The sequence below is a fragment of the Microtus pennsylvanicus genome, unplaced genomic scaffold, assembly GCF_037038515.1.
Source record: "Microtus pennsylvanicus isolate mMicPen1 unplaced genomic scaffold, mMicPen1.hap1 Scaffold_51, whole genome shotgun sequence".
Taxonomy (NCBI): domain Eukaryota; kingdom Metazoa; phylum Chordata; class Mammalia; order Rodentia; family Cricetidae; genus Microtus; species Microtus pennsylvanicus.
In genome coordinates this window covers 234,934-259,991 of record NW_027460985.1, presented here as the reverse complement: position 1 = coordinate 259,991, position 25,058 = coordinate 234,934, and the positions used below count along the sequence as shown (strand labels likewise).

The following is a 25,058-nucleotide window of genomic DNA, read 5'->3' as shown; positions in this document are numbered from 1 at the left end:
ACTCTTCTGGGTTTAATGTCGAATCACTAAAAATTTGTGGTCACTCCAGTATTGGCACTGGGGTACTACATTTATATGGGCTTCCAAGAGAGATCGTTGAGATTTAGTTATGGGAAAGCTCCTTTTGACTCGAACCCTTCGCACAAATGCCTTCTATAATTATATGGCAAATACATGATGGCTTCAGGATATAGTACAGCGCGGTAAAGGATTCATGCCATGTGTGTTGAAAGAGGACCAGTGACTTATGAAACGTAGATTATACTGTAATTTATATATTGTGGAAGATGTTATTGGCATTTTTAAGTGATTTTAATGTTGGGTGTTCACCAAAGCCAGGGTGTTTTTTAGAAACAGCACAGATGAACACATATCGTTTGTATTCTGTTTGGCTTCACACTCTGAAGCATTGAACTCATTTTGAGGACTGAACAAGTTTTTGAGGACTGAACGAGTTTTTGAGGAGCTGAATGCAATAGAATGAGAGTTTGTGGTCACTGCAGTATTGGCACTGGGGTATTACACTTATTTGGTCTTCCAAGAGAGATCGTTGAGATTTAGTTATGGGAAATCTCCTTTTGACACGAACCCTTCACACAAATGCCTTCTATCATTATGTGGCAAATACATGATGGTTTCAGGATATAGTACAGCTCGGTAAAGGATTCTCGCCATGTGTGTTGAAAGAGGACCAATGACTCATAAAATGTAGATCATACTGTAATTTATATATTGTGGAAGAAGTTATTGGCATTTTTAAGTGATTTTAATGTTTGGTGTTCACCAAAGCCAGGGTGTTTTTTAGAAACAGCACGGATGAACACATATCGTTTGTTCTCTGTTTGGCTTCACACTCAGAAGCATTGAACTCATTTTGTGGACTGAACGAGTTTTTGAGGAGCTGAAGGCAATAGAATGAGAGTTTTTGCAGGGATTATGATCTGTGTATGAGATGGGATTCTTGGTGTTGCCAGTCCGAACTCAGTGACCTTAAATGCAAGGGTCCTTTAACTCTTCTGGGTTTAATGGCGAATCACTAAAAATTTGTGGTCATTGCAGTATTGGCACTGGGGTATTACATTTATTTTGGCTTCCAAGGAGATCGTTGAGATTTAGTTATGGGAAAGCTCCTTTTGAATGGAACCCTTCACACAAATGCCTTCTATAATTATGTGGCAAATACATGATGGCTTCAGGATATAGTACAGCTCGATAAAGGATTCATGCGATGTTTGTTGAAAGAGGACCAATGACCCATAAAATGTAGATCATACTGTAATTTATATATTGTGGAAGAAGTTATTGGCATTTTTAAGTGATTTTAATGTTTGGTGTTCACCAAAGCCAGGGTGTTTTTTAGAAACAGCACGGATGAACACATATCGTTTGTTCTCTGTTTGGCTTCACACTCAGAAGCATTGAACTCATATTGAGGACTGAACGAGTTTTTGAGGAGCTGAAGGCAATAGAATGAGAGTTTGTGCAGGGATTGTGATCTGTGTATGAGATGGGATTCTTGGTGTTGCCAGTCCGAACTCAGTGATCTTAAATGGAAAGGTCCTTTTACTCTTCTGGGTTTAATGGCGAATCACTAAAAATTTGTGGTCATTGCAGTATTGGCACTGGGGTATTACATTTATTTGGGCTTCCAAGAGAGATCGTTGAGATTTAGTTATGGGAAAGCTCCTTTTGAATGGAACCCTTCACACAAATGCCTTCTATAATTATGTGGCAAATACATGATGGTTTCAGGATATAGTACACCTCGGAAAAGGATTCACGCCATGTGTGTTGAAAGAGGACCAATGTCTCATAAAATGTAAATCATACTGTAATTTATATATTGTGGAAGAAGTTATTGGCATTTTGAAGTGATTTTAATGTTGGGTGTTCACCAAAGCCAGGGTGTTTTGTAGAAACAGCACGGATGAACACATATTGTTTGTTCTCTTTTTGGCTTCACACTCAGAAGCATTGAACTCATTTTGAGGACAATCTCTAAAATTTGGGGTCAGTGCAATATTGGCACTTGGGTATTACACTCAGAGGCATTGTACTCATTCTGAGGACTGAATGAGTTCTATATCGTTTGTTCTCTGTTTGGCTTCACACTCAGAAGCATTGAACTCATTTTGAGGACTGAACGAGTTTTTGAGGAGCTGAAGGCAATAGAATGAGAGTTTGTGCAGGGATTGTGATCTGGGTATGAGATGGGATTCTTTTGATGCCAGTCCGAATTCAGTGAACTTAAATGGAAGGGTCCCTTAACTCTTCTAGGTTTAATGGCCAATCACTAAAATTTGGGGTCAGTGCAATATTGGCCCTTGGGTATTACACTCAGAGGCATTGTACTCATTCTGAGGATTGAACGAGTATTTGAGGAGCTGAAGGCAATAGAATGAGAGTTTGTGCAGGATTGTGATCTGTGTATGAGATGGGATTCTTGGTGTTGCCAGTCCGAACTCAGTGACCTTAAATGGAAGGGTCCTTTAACTCTTCTGGGTTTAATGGCGAATCACTAAAAATTTGTGGTCATTGCAGTATTGGCACTGGGGTATTACATTTATTTTGGCTTCCAAGGAGATCGTTGAGATTTAGTTATGGGAAAGCTCCTTTTGAATGGAACTCTTCACACAAATGCATTCTATAATTATGTGGCAAATACATAATGGCTTCAGGATATAGTACAGCTCGGTAAAGGATTCATGCCATGTTTGTTGAAAGAGGACCAATTACCCATAAAATGTAGATCATACTGTAATTTATATATTGTGGAAGAAGTTATTGGCATTTTTAAGTGATTTTAATGTGGGGTGTTCTCCAAAGCCAGGGTGTTTTTTAGAAACAGTACGGATGAACACATATCGTTTGTTCTCTGTTTGGCTTCACACTCAGAAGCATTGAACTCATTTTGAGGACGGAACGAGTTTTTGAGGAGCTGAAGGCAATAGAATGAGAGTTTGTGCAGGATTGTGATCTGTGTATCAGTTGCCAGGCCGAACTCAGTGACCTTGGATGGGTCCCTAAACATTTCTTGCTTTAATGGCCAATCACTAAAATTTGGGGTAACTTCAATATTGGCCCTTGGGTATTAGAGTTATTTGTGCTTCCTAGGGAGATCAGTGAGATTTAGTTATGGAAAAGCTACCTTTGTATCGAACTCTTCTTACAAATGCCTTTTATGAGTATATGGCTAATACTTGGAGGCTTTAGAATATCGTACAGCTCGGTATAGTAATCATACCATGTTTTGTGTTGAAAGAGGACCAGTGACTCAGAAGGATCATTCTGTGAGTGATATATTGTGGAAGACTTTATTGGATTTTAAGTGATTTTAATGTTGGGTGTGTGCACCAATGCGAGGGTGTTGATTAGAAACAGCACGGCTGAACACATATCATTTGTTCTCCTCTGCTTTACTTCACACTCAGATGCATTGAACTCATTTTGAGGACTGAATGAGTTTTTGAGGAGCTGAAGACTATGGAAGGAGAGTTTGTGCAAGGAGGGTGATCTGGGTATCAGATGGGATAATTGGTGTTGCCAGTCCAAATTCAGTGAACTTAGATGGAAAGGTCCCTTAATTTTCTAGGTTTGATGGCCAATCACTAAAATTTGGGGTCAGTGCAATATTGGCCCTTGGGTATTACACTCAGAGGCATTGTACTCATTCTGAGGATTGAACGAGTTTTTGAGGAGCTGAATGCAATAGAATGAGAGTTTGTGCAGGATTGTGATCTGTTTATGAGATGGGATTCTTGGTGTTGCCAGTCCGAACTTAGTGACCTTAAATGCAAGGGTCCTTTAACTCTTCTGGGTTTAATGTCGAATCACTAAAAATTTGTGGTCACTCCAGTATTGGCACTGGGGTACTACATTTATATGGGCTTCCAAGAGAGATCGTTGAGATTTAGTTATGGGAAAGCTCCTTTTGACTCGAACCCTTCGCACAAATGCCTTCTATAATTATATGGCAAATACATGATGGCTTCAGGATATAGTACAGCGCGGTAAAGGATTCATGCCATGTGTGTTGAAAGAGGACCAGTGACTTATGAAACGTAGATTATACTGTAATTTATATATTGTGGAAGATGTTATTGGCATTTTTAAGTGATTTTAATGTTGGGTGTTCACCAAAGCCAGGGTGTTTTTTAGAAACAGCACAGATGAACACATATCGTTTGTATTCTGTTTGGCTTCACACTCTGAAGCATTGAACTCATTTTGAGGACTGAACAAGTTTTTGAGGACTGAACGAGTTTTTGAGGAGCTGAAGGCAATAGAATGAGAGTTTGTGCAGGGATTGTCATCTTTGTATGAGATGGGATTCTTAGTGTTGCCAGTCCGAATTCAGTGAACTTAAAAGGAAGGGTCCCTTAACTTTTCTAGGTTTGATGGCCAATCACTAAAATTTGGGGTCAGTGCAATATAGGCCCTTTGGTATTACACTCAGGGGCATTGTACTCATTCTGAAAACTGAACGCGTATTTGAGGAGCTGAAGGCAATAGAAGGAGAGTTAGTGCAGGATTGTGATCTGTGTATGAGATGGGATTCTTGGTGTTGCCAGTCCGAACTCAGTGACCTTGGATGGGTCCCTAAACATTTCTTGCTTTAATGGCTAATCACTAAAATTTGGGGTAACTTCAATATTGACAATGGGTATTAGAGTTATTTGTGCTTCCTAGGGAGATCAGTGAGATTTAGTTATGGAAAAGCTACCTTTGTATCGAACTCTTCTTACAAATGCCTTTTATGAGTATATGGCTAATACTTGAAGGCTTTATGATATGGTTCTGCTCGGTAGAGTAATCATACCATGTTTTGTGTTGAAAGAGGACCAGTGACTCAGAAGGATCATTCTGTGAGTGATATAATGTGGAAGACTTTATTGATTTTAATGTTGGGTGTGTGCACCAATGCGAGGGTGTTGATTAGAAACAGCACGGATGAACACATATCGATTGTTCTCCTCTGTTTTACTTTACACTCAGATGCATTGAAATCATTTTGAGGACTGAATGAGTTTTTGAGGAGCTGAAGACTATGGAATGAGAGTTTGTGCAGGAAGGGTGATCTGGGTGTTGCCAGTCCGAATTCAGTGAACTTAAATGGAAGGGTCCCTTAACTTTTCTAGGTTTGATGGCCAATCACTAAAATTTGGGGTCAGTGCAATATTGGCCCTTGGGTATTACACTCAGAGGCATTGTACTCATTCTGAGGACTGAACGAGTATTTGAGGACCTGTAGGAAATAGAATGAGAGTTAGTGCAGGATTGTGATCTGTGTATGAGATGGGATTCTTGGTGTTGCCTGTCCGAACTCAGTGACCTTAAATGGAAGGTTCCTTTTACTCTTCTGGGTTTAATGGCGAATCACTAAAAATTTGTGGTCACTGCAGTATTGGCACTGGGGTATTACATTTATTTTGGCTTCCAAGGAGATCGTTGAGATTTAGTTATGGGAAAGCTCCTTTTGAATGGAACCCTTCACACAAATGCTTTCTATAATTATGTGGCAAACACATGATGGCTTCAGGATATAGTACAGCTCGGTAAAGGATTCATGCGATGTTTGTTGAAAGAGGACCGATGACCCATAAAATGTAGATCATACTGTAATTTATATATTGTGGAAGAAGTTATTGGCATTTTTAAGTGATTTTAATGTCGGGTGTTCTCCAAAGCCAGGGTGTTTTTTAGAAACAGTACGGATGAACACATATCGTTTGTTCTCTGTTTGGCTTCACACTCAGAAGCATTGAACTCATTTTGAGGACTGAACGAGTTTTTGAGGAGCTGAAGGCAATAGAATGAGAGTTTGTGCAGGGATTGTCATCTGTGTATGAGATGGGATTCTTAGTGTTGCCAGTCCGAATTCAGTGAACTTAAAAGGAAGGGTCCCTTAACTTTTCTAGGTTTGATGGCCAATCACTAAAATTTGGGGTCAGTGCAATATAGGCCCTTTGGTATTACACTCAGGGGCATTGTACTCATTCTGAAGACTGAACGCGTATTTGAGGAGCTGAAGGCAATAGAAGGAGAGTTAGTGCAGGATTGTGATCTGTGTATGAGATGGGATTCTTGGTGTTGCCAGTCCGAACTCAGTGACCTTGGATGGGTCCCTAAACATTTCTTGCTTTAATGGCTAATCACTAAAATTTGGGGTAACTTCAATATTGACAATGGGTATTAGAGTTATTTGTGCTTCCTAGGGAGATCAGTGAGATTTAGTTATGGAAAAGCTACCTTTGTATCGAACTCTTCTTACAAATGCCTTTTATGAGTATATGGCTAATACTTGAAGGCTTTATGATATGGTTCTGCTCGGTAGAGTAATCATACCATGTTTTGTGTTGAAAGAGGACCAGTGACTCAGAAGGATCATTCTGTGAGTGATATATTGTGGAAGACTTTATTGGCATTTTAAGTGATTTTAATGTTGGGTGTGTGCACCAATGCGAGGGTGTTGATTAGAAACAGCACGGATGAACACATATCGATTGTTCTCCTCTGTTTTACTTTACATTCAGATGCATTGAAATCATTTTGAGGACTGAATGAGTTATTGAGGAGCTGAAGACTATGGAATGAGAGTTTGTGCAGGGAGGGTGATCTGGGTGTTGCCAGTCCGAATGCAATGAACTTAAATGGAAGGGTCCCTTAACTTTTCTAGGTTTGATGGCCAATCACTAAAATTTGGGGTAAGTGCAATATTGGCCCTTGGGTATTACACTCAGAGGCATTGTACTCATTCTGAGGACTGAACGAGTATTTGAGGAGCTGAAGGCAATAGAATGAGAGTTAGTGCAGGATTGTGATCTGTTTATGAGATGGGATTCTTGGTGTTGCCAGTCCGAACTCAGTGACCTTAAATGGAAGGGTCCCTTTACTCTTCTGGCTTTAATGGCGAATCACTAAAAATTTGTGGTCACTGCAGTATTGGCACTGGGGTATTACATTTATTTTGGCTTCCAAGGAGATCGTTGAGATTTAGTTATGGGAAAGCTCCTTTTGAATGGAACCCTTCACACAAATGCCTTCTATAATTATGTGGCAAACACATGATGGCTTCAGGATATAGTACAGCTCGGTAAAGGATTCATGCGATGTTTGTTGAAAGAGGACCGATGACCCATAAAATGTAGATCATACTGTAATTTATATATTGTGGAAGAAGTTATTGGCATTTTTAAGTGATTTTAATGTCGGGTGTTCTCCAAAGCCAGGGTGTTTTTTAGAAACAGTACGGATGAACACATATCGTTTGTTCTCTGTTTGGATTCACACTCAGAAGCATTGAAATCATTTTGAGGACTGAACGAGTTTTTGAGGAGCTGAAGGCAATAGAATGAGAGTTAGTGCAGGATTGTGATCTGTTTATGAGATGGGATTCTTGGTGTTGCCAGTCCGAACTCAGTGACCTTAAATGGAAGGGTCCTTTTACTCTTCTAGGTTTAATGGCCAATCACTAAAATTTGGGGTCAGTGCAATATTGGCCCTTGGGTATTACACTCAGAGGCATTGTACTCATTCTGAGGATTGAACGAGTATTTGAGGAGCTGAAGGCAATAGAATGAAGGTTTGTGCAGGATTGTGATCTGTGTTTGAGATGGGATTCTTGGTGTTGCCAGTCCGAACTCAGTGACCTTAAATGGAAGGGTCCTTTAACTCTTCTGGGTTTAATGGCGAATCACTAAAAATTTGTGGTCATTGCAGTATTGGCACTGGGGTATTACATTTATTTTGGCTTCCAAGGAGATCGTTGAGATTTAGTTATGGGAAAGCTCCTTTTGAATGGAACCCTTCACACAAATGCCTTCTATAATTATGTGGCAAATACATGATGGCTTCAGGATATAGTACAGCTCGGTAAAGGATTCATGCCATGTTTGTTGAAAGAGGACCAATGACCCATAAAATGTAGATCATACTGTAATTTATATATTGTGGAAGAAGTTATTGGCATTTTTAAGTGATTTTAATGTGGGGTGTTCTCCAAAGCCAGGGTGTTTTTTAGAAACAGTACGGATGAACACATATCGTTTGTTCTCTGTTTGGCTTCACACTCAGAAGCATTGAACTCATTTTGAGGACTGAACGAGTTTTTGAGGAGCTGAAGGCAATAGAATGAGAGTTTGTGCAGGGAGGGTGATCTGGGTATGAGATGGGATTCTTGGTGTTGCCAGTCCGAATTCAGTGAACTTAAATGGAAGGGTCCCTTAACATTTCTAGGTTTGATGGCCAATCACTAAAATTTGGGGTCAGTGCAATATTGGCCCTTGGGTATTACACTCAGAGGCATTGTACTCATTCTGAGGACTGAACGAGTTTTTGAGGAACTGAAGGCAATAGAATGAGAATTTGTGCAGGGAGTGTGATCTGTGTATCAGTTGCCAGGCCGGACTCAGTGACCTTGGATGGGTCCCTTAACATTTCTTGCTTTTATGGCCAATCACTAAAATTTGGGGTAACTTCAATATTGGCACTTGGGTATTAGAGTTATTTGTGCTTCCTAGGGAGATCAGTGAGATTTAGTTATGGAAAAGCTACCTTTGTATCGAACACTTCTTACAAATGCCTTTTATGAGTATATGACTAATACTAGCAGGCTTTAGGATATCGTACAGCTCGGTATAGTAATCATACCATGTTTTGTGTTGAAAGAGGACCAGTGACTCAGAAGGATCAATCTGTGAGTGATATATTGTGAAAGACCTTATTGGCATTTTAAGTGATTTTAATGTTGGGTGTGTGCACTAATGCGAGGGTGTTGATTAGAAACAGCACGGATGAACACATATCGTTTGTTCTCTGTTTGGCTTCACACTCAGATGCATTGAACTCATTTTGAGGACTGAACGAGTGTTTGAGGAGCTGAAGGCAATAGAATGAGAGTTTGTGCAGGGATTGTGATCTGTGTATGAGATGGGATTCTTGGTGTTGCCAGTCCGAACTCAGTGACCTTAAATGGAAGGGTCCCTTAACTCTTCTGGCTTTAATGGGCGGAGGGCGAACAGTGTCACACATAGACAGACCAACACACTCCCACAGTATTCCCTTACCTTGACTGAAACTGGCGACCTCCTCTGAGATCCGCCTGCTTCTGCCTCCCGAGTGCTGGGATTTAATGTGTGCATCACTACCACCTGGCTTCTAATTGCTCTATATAAGAAACAGCTGAAGTCACTTATCAGGGGTGAAAGCTGAAGAAAAAACACAAAACACAAACAATCACTACACTGAAGCTCCCTGTGCTGGTGGGGTGGAGGGAAGTTCATCTATTCCCGCGGATCTGAGGCATTGGGTCTTTTGACATGGTGGTGTCTATATGTCTAAAATACACATGCACAGGCAAGGCTCCCTCGGTTCCCCCTTCCCCAAACCCAAAACAAGAACCAAACGCCATTAGCATTAGTAAATATCTAGTTGGTGCACTTCAGAACAGCCCCTAAAGGGCTCCAGAAACCGCATGGGTGGTGATTTGGGACCAGCACGGAAACATCATTGTGAATGATGCACAGGACTCCGTACCTCACTCTCTCTGTCCTTCGAACTTCATTTAAATGGAAGACCCCACATTCGAATGCCTAATCCAGAAGTCTCTTAGCTCTGCTATCTGGAACTGCCTGGCCTCGAACTCAAAGAGATACACCTGCCTCTGCCTCCTGAGTGCTGGGATTAAAGGCCTGCGCCACCACCACCCTGCTCTCTCTTGGGTACTAATCGCGGCTGGGGTCCGGGGGAGGGGCGTGGGTTCTCCACGCGGCGTGTCCGCCCCCACACCCCTCGTCGCGAAGGGACGGCCGTGCCACTCCCCGGGGCTCTTGGAGCCCGTTCCCTGCTCTGAAATACATCTCCCATGATTCTCTGCGGCGGCCATTTTGCCTGTAGTCCGTGAATGTGCAGAATGCAAAGGGAACTCGATTTCCCATGATGCCCGGGCCCCTGCCTTCGACAGCCTGTGGCAAAAGAAAAAATGCCGAAATATTAACAGAACAGTGGATAAACAGCGGAGAAAGCACCACCTGTGACCTGCAGCCGCCGCTGGAGCTGGTACAGGGCACGGAGGGGGCGGAGGGTGAACAGGGTCACACGGTGCTGAGGGAGGGCACAGGGCGGCGGCGGCGAAGAGGCCCAGAGGGAGGAGCATACCATGCCAGTGTCAAAACCCCATTAAGTCTTGTTGTGCCTTAAAGGTGTACTTAGGGCGTGGCTAGAGGTGGGGCATCACTAGGGATCAGCGGACCCGGGGGGTGGGGTGTCTCCAGGGCCAGGGAGGGGTCGGGGTGACCCGGCACTCGGGGTCTATGGGGGACCCCGGGTGGCTGGGGTCCGGGGCGGGACGTGGGGTCCCCACGGGTCATGTTCGGACAGACTCAGTCTCCCAAGATTCCCGGCCTGATGTTGCCAGGCCGAACTCAGTGACCTTGGATGGGTCCCTTAACATTTCTTGCTTTAATGGACAATCACTAAAATTTGGGGTAACTGCAATATTGGCACTTGGGTATTAGAGTTTTTGTGCTTCCTAGGGAGATCAGTGAGATTTAGTTATGGAAAAGCTACCTTTGTATCGAACTCTTCTTACAAATGCCTTTTATGAGTATATGGCTAATACTTGCAGGCTTTAGGATATGGTACAGCTCGGTAGAGTAATCATACCATGTTTTGTGTTGAAAGAGGACCAGTGACTCAGAAGGATCATTCTGTGAGTGATATATTGTGGAAGACCTTATTGGCATTTTAAGTGATTTAAATGTTGGGTGTGTGCACCAATGCGAGGGTGTTGATTAGAAACAGCACGGCTCAACACATATCGTTTGTTCTCCTCTGCTTGTCTTCACACTCAGATGCATTGAACTCATTTTGAGGACTGAATGAGTTTTTGAGGAGCTGAAGACTATGGAATGAGAGTTTGTGCAGGGATTGTCATCTGTGTATGAGATGGAATTCTTGGTGTTGCCAGTCCGAATTCAGTGAACTTAAATGGAAGGGTCCCTTAACTTTTCTAGGTTTAATGGCCAATCACTAAAATTTGGGGTCAGTGCAATATTGGCCCTTGGGTATTACACTCAGAGGCATGGTACTCATTCTGAGGATTGAACGAGTATTTGAGGAGCTGAAGGCAATAGAATGAGAGTTTGTGCAGGATTGTGATCTGCGTATGAGATGGGATTCTTGGTGTTGCCAGTCCGAACTCAGTGACCTTAAATGGAAGGGTCCTTTAACTCTTTTGGGTTTAATGGCGAATCACTAAAAATTTGTGGTCATTGCAGTATTGGCACTGGGGTATTACATTTATTTGGGCTTCCAAGAGAGATCCTTGAGATTTAGTTATGGGAAAGCTCCTTTTGAATGGAACCCTTCACACAAATGCCGTCTATAATTATGTGGCAAATACATGATGGTTTCAGGATATAGTACACCTCGGTAAAGGATTCACGCCATGAGTGTTGAAAGAGGACCAATGTCTCATAAAATGTAGATCATACTGTAATTTATATATTGTGGAAGAAGTTATTGGGATTTTTAAGTGATTTTAATGTTGGTTGTTCACCAAAGACAGGGTGTTTTGTAGAAACAGCACGGATGAACACATATTGTTTGTTCTCTGTTTGGCTTCACACTCAGAAGCATTGAACTCATTTTGAGGACAATCACTAAAATTTGGGGTCAGTGCAATATTGGCCCTTGGGAATTACACTCAGAGGCATTGGACCCATTCTGAGGACTGAATGAGTTCTATATCGTTTGTTCTCTGTTTGGCTTCACACTCAGAAGCATTGAACTCATTTTGAGGACTGAACGAGTTTTTGAGGAGCTGAAGGCAATAGAATGAGAGTTTGTGCAGGGATTGTCATCTGTGTATGAGATGGGATTCTTGGTGTTGCCAGTCCGAATTCAGTGAACTTAAAAGGAAGGGTCCCTTAACTTTTCTAGGTTTGATGGCCAAGCACTAAAATTTGGGGTCAGTGCAATACTGGCCCTTGGGTATTACACTCAGAGGCATTGTACTCATTCTGAGGATTGAACGAGTATTTGAGGAGCTGAAGGCAATAGAATGAGAGTTTGTGCAGGATTGTGATCTGTGTTTGAGATGGGATTCTTGGTGTTGCCAGTCCGAACTCAGTGACCTTAAATGGAAGGGTCCTTTAACTCTTCTGGGTTTAATGGCGAATCACTAAAAATTTGTGGTCATTGCAGTATTGGCACTGGGGTATTACATTTATTTTGGCTTCCAAGGAGATCGTTGAGATTTAGTTATGGGAAAGCTCCTTTTGAATGGAACCCTTCACACAAATGCCTTCTATAATTATGTGGCAAATACATGATGGCTTCAGGATATAGTACAGCTCGGTAAAGGATTCATGCGATGTTTGTTGAAAGAGGACCAATGACCCATAAAATGTAGATCATACTGTAATTTATATATTGTGGAAGAAGTTATTGGCATTTTTAAGTGATTTTAATGTGGGGTGTTCTCCAAAGCCAGGGTGTTTTTTAGAAACAGTACTGATGAACACATATCGTTTGTTCTCTGTTTGGCTTCACACTCAGAAGCATTGAACTCATTTTGAGGACTGAACGAGTTTTTGAGGAGCTGAAGGCAATAGAATGAGAGTTTGTGCAGGGATTGTCATCTGTGTATGAGATGGGATTCTTGGTGTTGCCAGTCCGAATTCAGTGAACTTAAAAGGAAGGGTCGTTTAACTTTTCTAGGTTTGATGGCCAATCACTAAAATTTGGGGTCAGTGCAATATAGGCCCTTGGGTATTACACTCAGGGGCATTGTACTCATTCTGAAGACTGAACGAGTATTTGAGGAGCTGAAGGCAATAGAATGAGAGTTTGTGCAGGATTGTGATCTGTGTATGAGATGGGATTCTTGGTGTTGCCAGTCCGAACTCAGTGACCTTGGATGGGTCCCTAAACATTTCTTGCTTTAATGGCTAATCACTAAAATTTGGGGTAACTTCAATATTGACAATGGGTATTAGAGTTATTTGTGCTTCCTAGGGAGATCAGTGAGATTTAGTTATGGAAAAGCTACCTTTGTATCGAACTCTTCTTACAAATGCCTTTTATGAGTATATGGCTAATACTTGAAGGCTTTATGATATGGTTCTGCTCGGTAGAGTAATCATACCATGTTTTGTGTTGAAAGAGGACCAGTGACTCAGAAGGATCATTCTGTGAGTGATATAATGTGGAAGACTTTATTGATTTTAATGTTGGGTGTGTGCACCAATGCGAGGGTGTTGATTAGAAACAGCACGGATGAACACATATCGATTGTTCTCCTCTGTTTTACTTTACACTCAGATGCATTGAAATCATTTTGAGGACTGAATGAGTTTTTGAGGAGCTGAAGACTATGGAATGAGAGTTTGTGCAGGAAGGGTGATCTGGGTGTTGCCAGTCCGAATTCAGTGAACTTAAATGGAAGGGTCCCTTAACTTTTCTAGGTTTGATGGCCAATCACTAAAATTTGGGGTCAGTGCAATATTGGCCCTTGGGTATTACACTCAGAGGCATTGTACTCATTCTGAGGACTGAACGAGTATTTGAGGACCTGTAGGAAATAGAATGAGAGTTAGTGCAGGATTGTGATCTGTGTATGAGATGGGATTCTTGGTGTTGCCAGTCCGAACTCAGTGACCTTAAATGGAAGGTTCCTTTTACTCTTCTGGGTTTAATGGCGAATCACTAAAAATTTGTGGTCACTGCAGTATTGGCACTGGGGTATTACATTTATTTTGGCTTCCAAGGAGATCGTTGAGATTTAGTTATGGGAAAGCTCCTTTTGAATGGAACCCTTCACACAAATGCCTTCTATAATTATGTGGCAAACACATGATGGCTTCAGGATATAGTACAGCTCGGTAAAGGATTCATGCGATGTTTGTTGAAAGAGGACCGATGACCCATAAAATGTAGATCATACTGTAATTTATATATTGTGGAAGAAGTTATTGGCATTTTTAAGTGATTTTAATGTCGGGTGTTCTCCAAAGCCAGGGTGTTTTTTAGAAACAGTACGGATGAACACATATCGTTTGTTCTCTGTTTGGCTTCACACTCAGAAGCATTGAACTCATTTTGAGGACTGAACGAGTTTTTGAGGAGCTGAAGGCAATAGAATGAGAGTTTGTGCAGGGATTGTCATCTGTGTATGAGATGGGATTCTTAGTGTTGCCAGTCCGAATTCAGTGAACTTAAAAGGAAGGGTCCCTTAACTTTTCTAGGTTTGATGGCCAATCACTAAAATTTGGGGTCAGTGCAATATAGGCCCTTTGGTATTACACTCAGGGGCATTGTACTCATTCTGAAGACTGAACGCGTATTTGAGGAGCTGAAGGCAATAGAAGGAGAGTTAGTGCAGGATTGTGATCTGTGTATGAGATGGGATTCTTGGTGTTGCCAGTCCGAACTCAGTGACCTTGGATGGGTCCCTAAACATTTCTTGCTTTAATGGCTAATCACTAAAATTTGGGGTAACTTCAATATTGACAATGGGTATTAGAGTTATTTGTGCTTCCTAGGGAGATCAGTGAGATTTAGTTATGGAAAAGCTACCTTTGTATCGAACTCTTCTTACAAATGCCTTTTATGAGTATATGGCTAATACTTGAAGGCTTTATGATATGGTTCTGCTCGGTAGAGTAATCATACCATGTTTTGTGTTGAAAGAGGACCAGTGACTCAGAAGGATCATTCTGTGAGTGATATATTGTGGAAGACTTTATTGGCATTTTAAGTGATTTTAATGTTGGGTGTGTGCACCAATGCGAGGGTGTTGATTAGAAACAGCACGGATGAACACATATCGATTGTTCTCCTCTGTTTTACTTTACATTCAGATGCATTGAAATCATTTTGAGGACTGAATGAGTTATTGAGGAGCTGAAGACTATGGAATGAGAGTTTGTGCAGGGAGGGTGATCTGGGTGTTGCCAGTCCGAATGCAATGAACTTAAATGGAAGGGTCCCTTAACTTTTCTAGGTTTGATGGCCAATCACTAAAATTTGGGGTAAGTGCAATATTGGCCCTTGGGTATTACACTCAGAGGCATTGTACTCATTCTGAGGACTGAACGAGTATTTGAGGAGCTGAAGGCAATAGAATGAGAGTTAGTGCAGGATTGTGATCTGTTTATGAGATGGGATTCTTGGTGTTGCCAGTCCGAACTCAGTGACCTTAAATGGAAGGGTCCCTTTACTCTTCTGGCTTTAATGGCGAATCACTAAAAATTTGTGGTCACTGCAGTATTGGCACTGGGGTATTACATTTATTTTGGCTTCCAAGGAGATCGTTGAGATTTAGTTATGGGAAAGCTCCTTTTGAATGGAACCCTTCACACAAATGCCTTCTATAATTATGTGGCAAACACATGATGGCTTCAGGATATAGTACAGCTCGGTAAAGGATTCATGCGATGTTTGTTGAAAGAGGACCGATGACCCATAAAATGTAGATCATACTGTAATTTATATATTGTGGAAGAAGTTATTGGCATTTTTAAGTGATTTTAATGTCGGGTGTTCTCCAAAGCCAGGGTGTTTTTTAGAAACAGTACGGATGAACACATATCGTTTGTTCTCTGTTTGGATTCACACTCAGAAGCATTGAAATCATTTTGAGGACTGAACGAGTTTTTGAGGAGCTGAAGGCAATAGAATGAGAGTTAGTGCAGGATTGTGATCTGTTTATGAGATGGGATTCTTGGTGTTGCCAGTCCGAACTCAGTGACCTTAAATGGAAGGGTCCTTTTACTCTTCTAGGTTTAATGGCCAATCACTAAAATTTGGGGTCAGTGCAATATTGGCCCTTGGGTATTACACTCAGAGGCATTGTACTCATTCTGAGGATTGAACGAGTATTTGAGGAGCTGAAGGCAATAGAATGAGAGTTTGTGCAGGATTGTGATCTGTGTTTGAGATGGGATTCTTGGTGTTGCCAGTCCGAACTCAGTGACCTTAAATGGAAGGGTCCTTTAACTCTTCTGGGTTTAATGGCGAATCACTAAAAATTTGTGGTCATTGCAGTATTGGCACTGGGGTATTACATTTATTTTGGCTTCCAAGGAGATCGTTGAGATTTAGTTATGGGAAAGCTCCTTTTGAATGGAACCCTTCACACAAATGCCTTCTATAATTATGTGGCAAATACATGATGGCTTCAGGATATAGTACAGCTCGGTAAAGGATTCATGCCATGTTTGTTGAAAGAGGACCAATGACCCATAAAATGTAGATCATACTGTAATTTATATATTGTGGAAGAAGTTATTGGCATTTTTAAGTGATTTTAATGTGGGGTGTTCTCCAAAGCCAGGGTGTTTTTTAGAAACAGTACGGATGAACACATATCGTTTGTTCTCTGTTTGGCTTCACACTCAGAAGCATTGAACTCATTTTGAGGACTGAACGAGTTTTTGAGGAGCTGAAGGCAATAGAATGAGAGTTTGTGCAGGGATTGTCATCTGTGTATGAGATGGGATTCTTGGTGTTGCCAGTCCGAATTCAGTGAACTTAAAAGGAAGGGTCCCTTAACTTTTCTAGGTTTGATGGCCAATCACTAAAATTTGGGGTCAGTGCAATATAGGCCCTTGGGTATTACACTCAGGGGCATTGTACTCATTCTGAAGACTGAACGAGTATTTGAGGAGCTGAAGGCAATAGAATGAGAGTTTGTGCAGGATTGTGATCTGTGTATGAGATGGGATTCTTGGTGTTGCCAGTCCGAACTCAGTGACCTTGGATGGGTCCCTAAACATTTCTTGCTTTAATGGCTAATCACTAAAATTTGGGGTAACTTCAATATTGACAATGGGTATTAGAGTTATTTGTGCTTCCTAGGGAGATCAGTGAGATTTAGTTATGGAAAAGCTACCTTTGTATCGAACTCTTCTTACAAATGCCTTTTATGAGTATATGGCTAATACTTGAAGGCTTTATGATATGGTTCAGCTCGGTAGAGTAATCATACCATGTTTTGTGTTGAAAGAGGACCAGTGACTCAAAAGGATCATTCTGTGAGTGATATATTGTGGAAGACTTTATTGGCATTTTAAGTGATTTTAATGTTGGGTGTGTGCACCAATGCGAGGGTGTTGATTAGAAACAGCACGGATGAACACATATCATTTCTTCTCTGTTTGGCTTCATACTCAGAAGCATTGAACTCATTTTAAGGACTGAACGAGTTTTTGAGGAGCTGAAGGCAATAGAATGAGAGTTTGTGCAGGGATTGTGATCTGGGTATGAGATGGGATTCTTAGTGTTGCCAGTCCGAATTCAGTGAACTTAAAAGGAAGGGTCCCTTAACTTTTCTAGGTTTGATGGCCAATCACTAAAATTTGGGGTCAGTGCAATATAGGCCCTTTGGTATTACACTCAGAGGCATTGTACTCATTCTGAGGACTGAACGAGTATTTGAGGAGCTGAAGGCAATAGAATGAGAGTTTGTGCAGGATTGTGATCTGTGTATGAGATGGGATTCTTGGTGTTGCCAGTCCGAAATCAGTGACCTTAAATGCAAGGGTCCTTTTACTCTTCTGGATTTAATGGCGAATCACTAAAAATTTGTGGTCACTGCAGTATTGGCACTGGGGTATTACATTTATTTCGGCTTCCAAGAGAGATCGTTGAGAATTAGTTATTGGAAATCTCCTTTTGAATCGAACCCTTCGCACAAATGCCTTTTATAATTATGTGGCAAATAAATGATGGCTTCAGGATATAGTACAGCTCTGTAAAGGATTCATGCCATGTGTGTTGAAAGAGGACCAATGACTCATGAAATGTAGATCATACTGTAATTTATATATTGTGGAAGAAGTTATTTGCATTTTAAATGATTTTAATGTTGGGTGTTGACCAAAGCCAGGGTGTTTTTTAGAAACAGCACGGATGAACACATATCGTTTGTTCTCTGTTTGGCTTCACACTCAGAAGCATTGAACTCATTTTGAGGACAATCACTAAAATTTGGAGTCAGTGCAATATTGGCACTTGGGTATTACACTCAGAGGCATTGTACTCATTCTGAGGACTGAACGAGTTCTATATCGTTTGTTCTCTGTTTAGCTTCAAACTCAGAAGCATTGAACTCATTTTGAGGACTGAACGAGTTTTTATGGCAATAGAATGAGAGTTTGTGCAGGGATTGTGATCTGTGTATGAGATGGGATTCTTGGTGTTGCCAGTCCGAATTCAGTGACCTTAAATGGAAGGGTCCCTTAACTTTTCTAGGTTTAATGGCCAATCACTAAAATTTGGGGTCAGTGCAATATAGGCCCTTGGGTATTACACTCAGGGGCATTGTACTCATTCTGAGGACTGAACGAGTTTTTGAGGTTCTGAAGGCAATAGAATGAGAGTTTGTGCAGGGAGTGTGATCTGGGTATCAGTTGCCAGGCCGAACTCAGTGACCTTGGATGGGTCCCTTAACATTTCTTGCTTTAATGGCCAATCACTAAAATTGGGGTAACTTCAATATTGGCACTTGGGTATTAGAGTTATTTGTGCTTCCTAGGGAGATCACTGAGATTTAGTTATGGAAAAGCTACCTTTGTATCAAACTCTTCTTACAAATGCCTTTTATGAGTATATGGCTAAGACTTGCAGGCTTTAGGATATGGTACAGCTCGGTAGAGTAATCATACCATTTTTTGTTCTGAAAGAGGACCTGTGACTCAGAAGAATGGATCATACTGTGAGCAATATATTGTGGAAACTTTATTGCCATTTTATGTGATTTTAATGGTGGGTGTGCACCAAAGCCAGGGTGTTGATTAGAAACAGCATGGCTGAACACATATCTTTTGTTCTCTGTTTGGCTTCACACTCAGACACATCAAACTCATTTTGAAGACTGAATGAGTTTTTGAGGAGCTGAAGACTATGGAATGAGAGTTTGTGCAGGGAGGGTGATCTGGGTATCAGATGGGATTCTTGGTTTTGCCAGTCTGAACTCAGTGACCTTAAATGGAAGGGTCCCTTAACTCTTCTTGCTTTTATGGGCGGAGGGCGAACAGTGTCACACTCCCACAGTATTCCCTTACCTTGACTGAAACTGGTGACCTCCTCTGAGAACCGCCTGCTTCTGCCTCCCGAATGCTGGGATTTAAAGTGTGCATCACTACCACCTGGCTTCTAATTGCTCTATATAAGAAACAGCTGAAGTCACTTATCAGGGGTGAAAGCTGAAGAAAAAACACAAAACCAAACAAAACATCACTACACTGAAGCTCCCTGTGCTGGTGGGGTGGAGGAAAGTTCATCTATTCCCGCGGAACTGAGGCATTGGGTCTTTTGACATGGTGGTGTCTATATGTCTAAAATACACATGCACAGGCAAGGCTCCCTCGGTTCCCCCTTCCCCAAACCCAAAACAAGAACCAAACGCCATTAGCATTAGTAAATATCTAGTTGGTGCACTTCAGAACAGCGGAGAAAGCACCACCTGTGACCTGCAGCCGCCGCTGGAGCTGGTACGGGGCGCGGAGGGGGCGGAGGGTGAACAGGGTCACACGGTGCTGAGGGAGGGCGCGGGGCGGCAGCGGAGAGGCCCAGAGGGAGGAGCATATCATGCCAGTGTCAAAACCCCATTAAGTCCTGTTGTGCCATAAAGGTGTACTTAGGGCGTGGCTAGAGGTGGGGCATCACTAGGGCTGAACGGGGCCCACCTGTGAGCAAGGCCCTCGTGCTCGAGCCAGGTGTCCCAATGCTTTAAGGCCAGAGCGCCCAGATCACGGCACGCTGCGGCTGGGGCTGTGGGGACGTTCCTTCATTAATTTATTTATTTGTGGAGAGCTTTCTCTGAGCAGCCGCGACGGCCAGCACCAGGAGCATTGAGCTGGAGCATTTTGAAGAACGGGACAAAAGGCTGCGGCCACGGTTGTGGAGAGGGTCTGGGAGCTCCTCCGGGGGCAGCATCATCTCTGGCCCCAATTGCAATGGGCTCATCCCCAGCCCGGCGCACAGTGCACACTGCAGCTTCTACCGCACGCGGACTTTGCAGGCCTAAAGCTTTGAGAAGAAGGCCAAGAAGGCACGCTTCTACCGGAATGGGGACTGCTACTTCAATGGCCTGGTCTTTGCCACCTCCAATGATAGCTTCAGTTCCTTTGATTCGCTTCTCACAGAGCTGACCTGCTCGCTGTCTGACAATGTGAACCTGCCTCAGGGCGTCCGCACAATCTACACCATAGACGGCAGTCGGAGGATCACCAGGTTGGACGAGCTGCTGGAAGGTAGGAGGGGCGGGCAAGGCTTGGCAGGTGCAATGACTGTGGGCTGGGCGCTTCCCCGCCTAGAGGTTGGCAGGTGCTTTCTAGGCAGCCAGGGGTTTAGAGCTCCTTTGTTCGTGTTGGGCCAGGGTGTACACATTTTCTGTCCTTCTCAAGAGATTTGCCTTTTTTTTTGAAGAAAATTCTAATGAGTAGAGACAAATGGTACCTTTAAAATTAGCCGACTTATTTTTGCTGGAAGGGCATGGTCCTCCAGTGAGGCGCGGGGTAACCCTTGGTGGAGCTCAGCGCAGCACTTGTGCTGTCCCCGTGATTGGGATCCCACTGTACCTTCTGAGCATGGCTGTGGTTCTGACTTGCTCCAGGTTGGCTTTTCTGATTTCACTTATGGCAGAAGTCACTCGAAATCAAGAGGGGCGATCCAGCATAGCAGGTATCAACCTTGGCTTCATCTTGGACCATACTGGACACTTTTTAAAGTATAGGTGACTGGCCCCACCCACCCCTTAGATATTATGATGTGCATGGTTGGGGTGTGACTTGGGCGTTAAGGTTTTGAAAGTTCCCCAGATGATTTCAGTGTGTAGACAAAATGGAAAAGTAGCCGTGCTTAAAGAATTTTCCACATTTGGTCGACAACGGGGTGAATCAAGATGAATCTCACCTGCCTTCTCCCTGAAGAGGATAACTAGGGTCGAGGGAAGCGACAGCAGAGGCCTATTAGAAATTAGTAATCCTGGCACAACAACTCAGAAGGACCACTTGGTAATATGTTGGGTCATTCTTGAGTTTCTGCAATATTTATTAGTTTTTAGGAAGGGACGGGTGGTTGGTAGTTATGTTACCTCTCAGACATCTTTCGTAATGCAAAAGTGCATTCCATGTAGCCATAACAACAAGAGGGAGGAAACTGATCTCTGAACTAGGTGGTTTTCTTATTTCAGCATAAACTTATATTCTAAAGTCATTTTCTCGATGTCACAGTTGATGAAACCTAAGCAGCATGCATGCCAGGGTTACTGATTTCTAACAGGCCTCAGTTGATGCTTTCTCTTTTACAGTTTCCCTCCAAAGGAAATAAGGTAGCTATTCTGAGGAGTCCTCAAAGTGCCCGAGTTTCTCCATTACTTTTAGCAAATGGTACCCTTGCTCTGTCTACAGGACAACATAATTAAAATTGTCTTCTATATAATTTAGCAGTAGAAGGGACTACCTCACACTTTGTCTTAGAAGTGAGATTTGGTTTTAAAGACTAAAAGAAACCTGTATGTGTGCCAGTAAAATGAAGAAAACATCATTGAGAGATAAGGTCTCATTACATAGCTTCGGCTGTCTTGGTACTCACTACGTAAACCAGGCTGGCCTTGAACTCACAGACATCTGCCTGTCTCCAGTTTCCTGAAAACTGATCCTGATAGTTTTTGTCTGATCCCCATGTCAGAGCACCAGCACAGTGAAAGGCTCAACACGGTTGTGCAAGCACGTGTATCACTGAGGTTCCTAAGTTTTATAGCTGGGTAGGAATGTTGATTTCTCTTTTCCTTTGGCAGTTTGCATAGCATCTTCAGGTACTACTAGAGCTAGTCCTTGGGAAGGAGGCTTGCAGGTCAGTTCCAACTCTATTTCCCTGAGGTCTATGTCTGAAATGTGTAGTATCTTTAACAAAGGCACTGAAACTATATCAATAGCTATGTCAAAATGGAAAAGAATTTTCCAATAATAAAAATAGTGGGAAAGTTACAGTAAGTAAGGTTTTTTGGACTGTATAAACACTAAATTTCTGGATGTCAAGCAGCAGTTTTATGTTGAGGTATAGCAACTTAATATTAGGGGATCCTGGAAAAGTGACTAAAAGTTCGTACAGTTGAAGCACAGACAAATGCAGTCACCTTTAAAATGTGTAAACTCGTGATGAAACATTTGAGTACTGAGACTGTGACTCAGTGTAGAGTATTTGTTTAGTATGGGTGAGACACGGGCTTTGTTCCTGATATCCCCCAACAGTCCTTCGGTCTTCCTTTTGGTGCTTAAATTGATTTTCTTTTAGGAAGAGAAATTTCTGTTGCACGAATAATAAAAACCTAGAGATAGATATTGGGTTCAAGTTGAAGATCAGAAAAGCAAAGCAGTCAAGCAACTAGAGAGATCTTATCTCTACCAACTCTCAGACGAACAAAAAATATTCTACTCTCTGCCCAGTCATATTGCTCCTGTCTTCACCTCTCTCCATTAAAGGTGTGTGATTCCCAAAAGCTGGGATTAAAGGTGTGAACCATCACCACCTGGATCTGTTTGTGGATTGATTTTCTGTAGCCCAGGGTAGCCTTGAACTCAAAGAGATCCATCTAACTCTGTCTTCTGAGTCCTGGGATTAAAGGTATGTGCCACCACTCCCTGGCCTGTAGGGCTGACTAGGGTGGCTGCTTTGCCTTCTGATCTCCAGTAAAACTTTATTTATTAGAACACAAATACTATAACACTAAAAATGTCCAATGTTTTTGAGGATGCAGTGATCAAAAGAGATAAAAGTGTACAATTTATTAGCTTTGAAAAGCAGTATGCAATTTTTTGTAACTCTCTCAAAGGTCTTAGTGCTTGAACTCATAAATTCATTTTAGAAATTTGTCTAAAATAGCCAGAAAAACAAACATAAGAAACTGTGTATAGGGGCTGGAGGGATGGCTCAGAGGTTAAGAGTACTGATTGCTCTTCCAGAGGTCCTGAGTTCAATTCCCAGCAACCACATGGTGGCTCACAACCATCTGTAATGAGATCTGGTGCCCTCTTCTGGTTTGCAGCATATATGTAGGAAAAACACTGTATACATAATAAATAAATTCTAACAAAAAAAAACTGTGCATAGCAAGTTTAAGCCCAGCATGGAATCATGAAAATGGATCGCTACCAGTTAAATACCGAATGTGAAAACATTCCATTTCTTCCTTCATACTGGACATTTCCATCTGTGTTTGGGGAAATCTAACAGTTGAGGAAAAGGCTAAGGGAAAGAAACAATGAGTGAGATCTGTGTGTTGTATTTTTTATTTTGCTCACAAGGATAGGAAAGACAACTTAAAAAGTAATGCAGCAGAAACAGTAGACTGGGGGCACAGAGGTGAGGGGGAGGGAATGAGAGGAGAGGAAGGAGGGGAAACTGCAGTCGGGCTGTAAAATAAATAAATAAAAGTAATTCAGAGGTTGTCATTACCATCAGAAACCAAATGTTTGCTGTTGTTATCATTCTGCATCATGCTGAAGTTAAACAGTCTGAAAGTGATCTTTGAAACCTTGGAAGATGGCTATAGAATGCTACAGGGATTACTCTGGTCACTTGTTGGTTAGTTGGTCTTTCTTCAGAGATAGGGTCTTACTGTGTGGCCCACGTTGGCTCGGACTTGATGCATTCACTTGCCTCCGCCTCCTAAGTTCTGTGATTGTAGACCTTCCCTACCCAGATATTTACATCTCCTGTTAGGTCTTATTAACGTACATGTTTTTCATGTGCAAAGAAAGTGATGTTTTCAAGCTTTGACATGATCCATTGTTTTTGAAAAAAAAAATATAGATTTGACTTTTGTATACACAATTTTTGGATCCTACATTCTTGGCACTCAGGCCATTCTTGAGGAGCTGTGGTTATCTTTGTGATTTAAAATTTTGGTTTCACTTGCTATTTTTTGTTTGGTGTATGGTTTAAGGAGAAATAGAACAGTATCTCTAGCCTTAAAATGACAAGGAGTTGGGGCTAGAGGAGTGGTCAGCAGTTAAGAGCACTGGCTGCTCTTCCAGGGGTCCTGGGTTCGAGTCCCGGCCACCACATGGTGGCTCACAACCATCTGTAATGGGAACGGGTGCCCTCTTCTTTCGTGCAGGCACACATGCAAATAGAAGCACTCACACACGTAAATAATTCTTCTAAAAATAGCAAGAAATTGGGCTATGTTTAAGATTAATGAAAACCTTAGTTAGGCAGTGTTCATTTTTACTTTATTTTTCCATAAAATTTCTTTATTCTCTGGATTGGTTAAACTAACTACTTGCTGCTGATGTTTTTTTTTTCTTTTGTACTTTTGAGACACGATTTCAATGTATCCTTGACTGTTCTGAAATTCTCTATGTTGACAAGGCTGGCCTTGAACTCAAAGAGATCTGCCTGCCTCTGCCTCTCAAGTGCTGAGATTAAAGGTGTGTGCCACTATGCCCATGCCCATGTCTAACTGCTTTAAGATTCTTTATAGTGTGTGCATGTGTGTGTATGGTGTGTGTGGTTTAGTGTGGTATGTGTGGTGTAGTATGGTGTGTGTCATGTGTATGTATGTGTGTGTGGTGTATTGTGATGTGTGTGTGTGTGGTGTGTGTATGTGTGTGTGGTTTAGTGTGGTACGTGTGGTGTAGTATGGTGTGTGTCATGTGTATGTATGTGTGTGTGGTGTATTGTGATGTGTGTAGGTATGTGTGTGTGGTGTAGTGTGTAGATGTGTGTGATGTGGATGGTGTGTATATGTATGTGTGGTACATGTGATGTAGTGTGGTATAGTGTGGAGTGTGTGATGTGTGTATGTATGTGGTTTAGTTGTATATATGTATGTGTGTGGTGTGTGTATGTATGTGTGGTGTGTGTGTATGTGTGTGGTGTAGTGTGTGTGTGATGTATGTGGTGTGTATGTGTGTGTGTGGATGGTGTGTATGTATGTGTGTGGTGTGTGTATGTATGTGTGGTGTGTGTGTGATGTGTGTGGTGTGTGTATGTGTGTGGTGTAATGTATGTGTGATGTGTGTGGTGTGTGTATGTGTGTGGTGTGT

At 42.1% G+C, this 25,058-nt stretch overlaps 1 protein-coding gene across 1 annotated transcript in view; it reads left to right on the top strand.

Moving 5' to 3' along the window:
* Nucleotides 1-19,951: 19,951 nt before the first annotated feature.
* Nucleotides 19,952-25,058, top strand: part of LOC142842305 (serine/threonine-protein kinase DCLK2-like) — a 220,459-nt gene continuing 215,352 nt past the window's right edge. The window contains exon 1 of the transcript XR_012909285.1: nt 19,952-20,258. The gene's annotated coding sequence lies outside the window, so the exon portion shown is untranslated. The remainder of the gene's footprint in view (nt 20,259-25,058) is intronic.